Here is a 6,936-nt window from a genome sequence, read left to right on the forward strand (position 1 = left end):
ATTTAAATATTATTGGAGCAGTGTTGAACGTCACTATTGAAATCACTTGAGAGCCCACTGAAATATGCTGTTTGGTGAATAGTGTTGAAAACTGCACTAGACTTTTTTTTAAATACCGCTGAGCTATGTTTGAGTCTCATGGCATTACCACTGATGCCATTCATATTGATGTGGTCCTTGCATACTAGAGGACAGGGGCAAACTTAAATTCAGGCACTTCTGTATTGAAGACCTGGGTCACCTAGGGATCAAAACCACTTTTAGATATAGCCTGTTATAAAACATAGAGCTGCTAGCAGAACCATTAAGCCAGTTTTTGAATTGGCTTAACACACAAAATCAATACTCCTTCACAAAATCAACAGCTCAAAATTGATGTGGACAAAAAGCATTTTTTTCTAGATGAATTGTTTATTGAAGCCAAACATTTGTTAACTGTACAGCCATGTGTGCCTTGAGATCAAAAAATTCCTAATGCAATCTACAAACTGCCAGCAGCTTGATACAATAACGAAACTGAATACTGAGAGATGTAAAGTTTGCGTGGCCCTAAAGTAAAACATTTCTCAAAATTTAAATAAGTAGAAAATAAATATTATACAAGCATTACAGTAAATACCATTTAAAATGTACTTGATTTCTCTATTTGGTAGCCAGTAACTTAATAATTATGGCACAATCTGCATGAGCCCACTGAGACTCTTATTTATGGTTAAATGGTGTGCCCATTTTACTAAACGTTATCTACCTCTGAAACGACATGGTAATTACAATAACTTGTGCCATGGCAGCAGTTTATTGTGCTGCATTGCTTGTTGCAGGATCCAGTTGTGTTTTCTGCCATGATTACGAGGTTCCTGGGCAGGTCATTACATACCAAGTGATTTATTCACTTTGACTACTTAAGATTTTTATCTGATACACAGTGGCCATTAGTTACCTGCTGGAAGCCTTAAATGAAACTGGCATGAGGAAATTTTGTTTAATTTTGAGTGCCGCAAAACAAGTTGGAATGAAAGAATTTACAAGAAATCAGATTTCATGCATACATGAAAGAAAGCACATCGCTGCCTTGCCCGAGAACTGTTGTTGCACTCTGAATTTAAGCAAACTTTAACACTTAATTCTTACTGTTTTGAAATAGCAAAATAAACCATTACTACAAACATATGTTAATATGTAGTTTTTCTTAAACAGAACCACTCTGACAATAGCACAGATTCCACTTTCCGGTGTACGTATGAAACCTAACTTTCTGTAAAATTTCCCACTGGGCCTACTTTTACTTTATCAAACAAACTTGAAATGGTGTGCCGTCATGGAACAGCCTTGGTATGAAATGACCCGAGATACCTATGAAATAAAATAGTCAAGAAACACTAGCTTTTGTAGGAATATATTAAAGATTTACGTAAAAATGTACTAAAATACAAAGCGCAACACTTGTGCAATTAATTATTAATCAAAACACAGTACTTGTGTCTGAACCATCCCACCTGGGCTTTTCAGGTGACTAGAAACATAATAATAAAAAAAATGTTCAGGGCTGCAAGTGCACAACACTTGAACTGTCCACAGACTTGAGCTCTTCAGGACACTTCAGGTCCCTTGCGAGAAGTGAGGCCAGAGTGTTCTTAATGTAGGTCATGTTTGTCCCAGGAAACTTGTGACAGGTAAAGCCTGTAAAGAAAGGAAAAACAGCATGACGTTAAAGATCAATGTTCCACATGCAAAAGTGCGATATACAGTACGCCCTGTTATAATGAAACTGTTTCATTTGTTTTGTTTATTCCAAGTTTTCACGAGTTCAATTCTAGAGAATGACCAGCTTTCAAAGTGGAGTGGCACCGGAGGACTCCACTTAGTACAATATGCAGAAGGCAAACAGGAAAAGCCCACTGTGGCAGAATAACTTCATGAATATCCTTGGTGTGAAAATGTGAACGTTGCTTGCTTAGGAACAAAATGGTGGAAAAAAGACTTCATACAGTTGGTGAAAAAACTTAAAGGTAGACTGCTGGAAACTAAAATTAGTTCTCTCAAAAATCATAATCAAAATGTGCAGCACTTTATTGCACTTTTCCTTGCAGGAGTTGCTCGAAATACGGTTATGCGGCCAGAATTGAGTGTGGTATATCTGAATTTGTTTTACAAGCTCATATGCTACTGGAGTGCACTTCTCGCATCGTGATGACCATTCTTATGCCTGTCTACTGAAAACAAAATACTGCTTATAACGAAGATTTACTGCAGTTGCACGCAGACCTGGTTACACTAACACAAATAAATGCGAAGAAGAAATACGAAGAAATGCTCAGTCTTACAAGAGAAATATGCAAGTGGACTGGCTCTGCTAATCCTTTGAGGGTCACTGCCATGCATGTAGAGTGGTGGAAACAAATCGTGTGGTCACGACCATAAATATAAGGCGGCGAAAGAACATATAAATAAGCATACCTTTTAAGAATGAAGTGTCCCCAAGCATCACATTACAGATTCTGTAACCTTCTGCGACTTCTACAAAAATCCTGATTGTGCTGTTGCCCCTTGGCTTCTTCCAAAACTGATCTTTCTCTTTATTCTATGGTGCCCATCACTGCAGTAGTTTGGGAGTATTCAACTAGTTTAATGTTTTGTGAGTGTCATTACATTTAAAAAATGTGATTATGCTAGTTTGCCCTGCATGCTACAATAAACATGGTGTAAAACAGTGGACAATAAGAAATCTTTGTCACTTTGTGACCTAAAAAATTATTTACCCATTTTTTTTCTCGAAAGGTCACTCTGAAGAACGATCCAGAATAAAAATATAACACTTAAATTGGGGGACGTTTGCCAGAAAATATGTGATCCTCAAAGGGTTAAACATGAACACCTACAAAGCTCATTCAATCTTTGATAAATCTAAACTCATAGAACTTGAGCACTGGTTTATAATAACGCTGAAAACAGGCAAGTGCGTCCTTGAATTAAGAAAGCAGGAGACATTTCCAACTATTTCAGAGTGGGAGCTGTGGACATGCCTCATGTTCTGTAAGAAGCTTTATATAGTAGCTGCCAAGGGCCTATTGAGTACTGATCATTTTATGGGAACGTGAGGAAAAGTCAAATAAATACCTTTGTTTTTTCCACATCCTAGAATACAATGTGATAAATTGGATCCTAATTGGTTGAGTGCCTAGAATGAATGGACATTTCTAAACATAGCAATGTTGACAACGAATTTGGCAACTGTTCCTATTGTTGCTTTCATCGAAACAACCAAACAATTATGCCCCGTAACTTAAGCTCATTCTGCTTAAAGGCTACTGTCTGCCACCACATGGACCTCCTTCAAGACAGGAGCAACTTTAATTCAATGTGGTCTGTTGAAATAGGTGAAACCACTATGTTTTGCGTTACAGAATCTGGAGGGCCATTTTAATTGCTGAAATTTGGTGGAAGTGCTGTCCTTCGAGTTGAGCAGTAACTGCACTTGAGCATAGCTTCTCCACAATTCCTATAACAACACTTTCAGGCTACTTAAGCACACCGGCTATAGCAACAGATTGGTAGCAAGCTTCACAGATTGGTACTACAGATTGGTAGTTGCTTCATTGCAACTGTTCATTGCAATGACAGTCAAGTAGTGCAACTAATGTGCAAATACACCTAACTTTGTCAGTTGGAGCCACCAATCACTTCTGGCAGTTAAGGCTGCTTTTAAAATTTAGCACTTTAGTATGGAGGCGTTAGAGACTTGAGATCAAATGAACATTCATTCCAAATAGTAGGCTATTGTAGCACGTAGTTGCAGACACAGGCTACTTGAAAGTCATTTGTTGTGCTAATAGCAAGCTGGTAATTCCAAGTACAAAATGTGAAGGCAAAAATGCAATGGGTAAAAGGATGTACGGTACTTACCTATAACAGCGTTGACCCTGATAAGGCCAAGAGCCTCTTTTTGCCTATTCGTGGTGGTGTTTCCGAGAAGTAAGTGGCCCATGAGGTTCTCCTCAGTGAACACATGGTGAATCAAGGCCCTTGCAAACTTGCCTGGTCCACCATGGCAAGCTGTGCCAGGATCATCTGAATGAGCACCTCTCCAACCTATGTGAAACGGCACGTTTAGGTAAATAATATTAGTGAGGTAGTTTAAGCATTTTAAGCACATTTACACAACAGCCACACTCCGAATAAATCACAGAAATACTGCCTGCTCCAGACCTAAAATGTCAAGTAATGTCACTAATAAAAACAACTAAAGCTAATGTCATAGCTTGTTATGCTGTTGGGATGCCATGTGCTTCAGAAAAACAAGGATTCACCCAGTACAAAATAAAATAGTAAGTAAACCAAAGAGAGAGAGAACTTTATTTATTTCCGGCAGAAGCATTGAAAACTTTAATGCAAGTAGCATTTTTAGGATACTTCACATACTTTCGGGTGTCTAACTATTTTCCAGCCAATTTGTGTCACTTGGTGGTCAATGGCCTAATGGGTAGGGCTGCTATGTAGAAGGGAAGTGGGTTAATAACCATCTGATGGACCTGCTTGGATCTCTGGGTATGTTACTCAGAGTATGTGCCATTCTTCAATGAACCTCTTCCACGCCATCGTGGGCAACTGCTGCTTGTGTTGGCAAGCAGCAGTAGCAAGCAGCTCAAACAGGAAGATAACTGTCGACGTTAATGCGATATTACCACTACACATCAGATTCGCTTGCTGTGTCCCAGACCTACTCAGCTGAATGTGTACATAAGACACAAAGACAGGGTGTGCCTCATCCACCTCATCAAGTAAATGAATGGACTCGCAAATCAAAGGCTATGCAAAATCGCAAAGGAGACACTTAATGCTACCATTTTTACTAAATCTTAAGGAGAATACCTCCAAGCAATACATTCTCCTGGCAACAGTGCATTTGATCATGGTGACGCTAGATGATGAATGGCCAAAGAATTCACCTTTTGCATTCCGGCTGTGGCGTCTCCAGGCTCATTTTGATTCTGAAAACAGATGTCAGTATTAAAATGTGACGCCACGATAACTGAAAAGCAACAATCAAAACATCTACATGGACGATTAGACCGACATAAATGGATGGATATAAATGACTGATTGAAAACATTAAAGCATGGCTGCTCTTGCCACTGGCAGTGTGAGGTGGGCAAATAATATAATTTTAATTTCTCTCCTAAATTTTAAAATTATTTTTGCTCATCTACTGCATGAACTGTTGCGGCCACATCTTAAAGGTAGCTCGTTCATATAAAACCAGTGTTGCATTTTTTACTCCCCGTCTAACTGCTGCTACTGCACTTTGCTTACTCTCTAAGTATTCCACAGAACTGCTCCACCAACAAACCATTGTTCCAAGCTTATGGCAAAGCGTCATTTAGATCACAAGGATACGCTCCCCTTTAACTCTCTCTCCTCTTTAGTGTGTGAATTCAAAGCAAAAATACCTTTTTGACATAGCTGTCTGCTTCTATCTCATAAAAAGCCTTGCTAATTTTTGACATTTGTCGATAACGCTTACATGCCACTGGGAGCACAGTGGGAGGACACGGCAAATATGCCCAAGCATCTCGTTCCTTTACTGATTTTCGAACTTAGTTATATCAATCAGTTACTGAAGGGCCAAAGGCTGAAACTTCACACGATGACATTATTTTGAATGTTTCATCCCACTAAAGCAGAACATAGCATCCCACAGAATCTGCCTTTTCCGTGAATATGGAGCGCCTACGCGAAGGCGTTAGCGCGAAGTACTCGATGGCGTCGAAGGGAGATAATGGTTAAAAAAAAGTTCACCGCGCGCGTACCGGTGGAAAACAAACCACACATAACCTGATGATTTCACAGCATTCACTGGCATCAGCCCTTTTTTATCTCATCTATCACATAGAATCACATATACGCCATTGCAATTCTTTATTATTATCGCGCCACAGCGCGTGTCTACCGCACGGCGTGTCAGCGGACTCTGGGCACTCGATCCTCAAGCGAACAGCGCAGCAGAATACATTAGAACGGCAAAACGCCCCGCGCATATTTTCGCCGATCCCGACACGCCATGTAGTAGATGCACGTCAATGGACGGCGTTGCGCGAACGAAATATACTTGATTACAGAACAGTTCGGATTATTTCACGTCGCATTGTTTCCACAAAAACGGCAAAGCACGAGCGCTCATTAATAAGGCTAATTTCAATCGGTGCTGGAACACCGTACCAAACATCGTGGCGCGCACAACCACGGCCGGGCTCGACTGGCGCGCGCGTTCGCAAGAAGCGAGCGCGCGCGCCGGTCGAGCCCGGCCGTGACACAACATGCCCTGTTTTAGCTGGCTCCACATAGCTGCTTTACGTCGCCGCAAGCGCGCTGTGAAGTTAAATCAGGACAAAACTTCATGCTCAATATCACAAATCTAGTGCTGCACAACCAATTCTCGCAACGGAAGGATAGTACTAGTAATGAAAACGAGCACAGAGGCGCGTGGAAGACACGCACTGAAGTACGCACTTTTTCTGATAGCGTCGCATTGAACGAGCAAGTGGAATTCGAAACACTCACTCACCTTCGATGTGGCTGAGTCGGAGGCGATCATGGTGATCTTCGAGGCACCGTGTAGCCCATAAAGACCAAGCAACAAGTTGGAATATACCAAAGATGTCACAGCGAGGCAAAGGGTACAGAAAACGCAGCAAACTCATCACGCAACCCGCACACATACGCCGCACGCACAAAGTTCCGGAATCCGCCAAAGAGTCAACAGCGCAAGCGCGCATTCACACAAAAACGCGCATACAAATCCACGCTTTCATAGATGTGAATTGCCATATTTATTAACAAATATTGTAATATAATGGTATTTCTTAACAATTTCTGTTGTTTGCAAGAGTGTGAAAATTTTATGCTTAGCTTCCTTGAGGAACTATTTTCTTTATCGCG

The 6,936-nt window shown here is 40.7% G+C and overlaps 1 long non-coding RNA gene across 1 annotated transcript; it reads right to left on the reverse strand.

Annotated features, from left to right (window-relative positions):
* Nucleotides 1-868: 868 nt before the first annotated feature.
* On the reverse strand, nucleotides 869-6,673 carry LOC125947478 (uncharacterized). The gene is made up of 4 exons (XR_007468326.1): nucleotides 6,563-6,673; nucleotides 4,947-4,988; nucleotides 3,904-4,089; nucleotides 869-1,680 (listed from the first exon to the last, which is right to left on the reverse strand). It is a non-coding gene; the product is annotated as an uncharacterized LOC125947478 (long non-coding RNA).
* Nucleotides 6,674-6,936: the final 263 nt, after the last annotated feature.

This window comes from Dermacentor silvarum, chromosome 8 (assembly GCF_013339745.2).
Source record: "Dermacentor silvarum isolate Dsil-2018 chromosome 8, BIME_Dsil_1.4, whole genome shotgun sequence".
NCBI lineage: Eukaryota > Metazoa > Arthropoda > Arachnida > Ixodida > Ixodidae > Dermacentor > Dermacentor silvarum.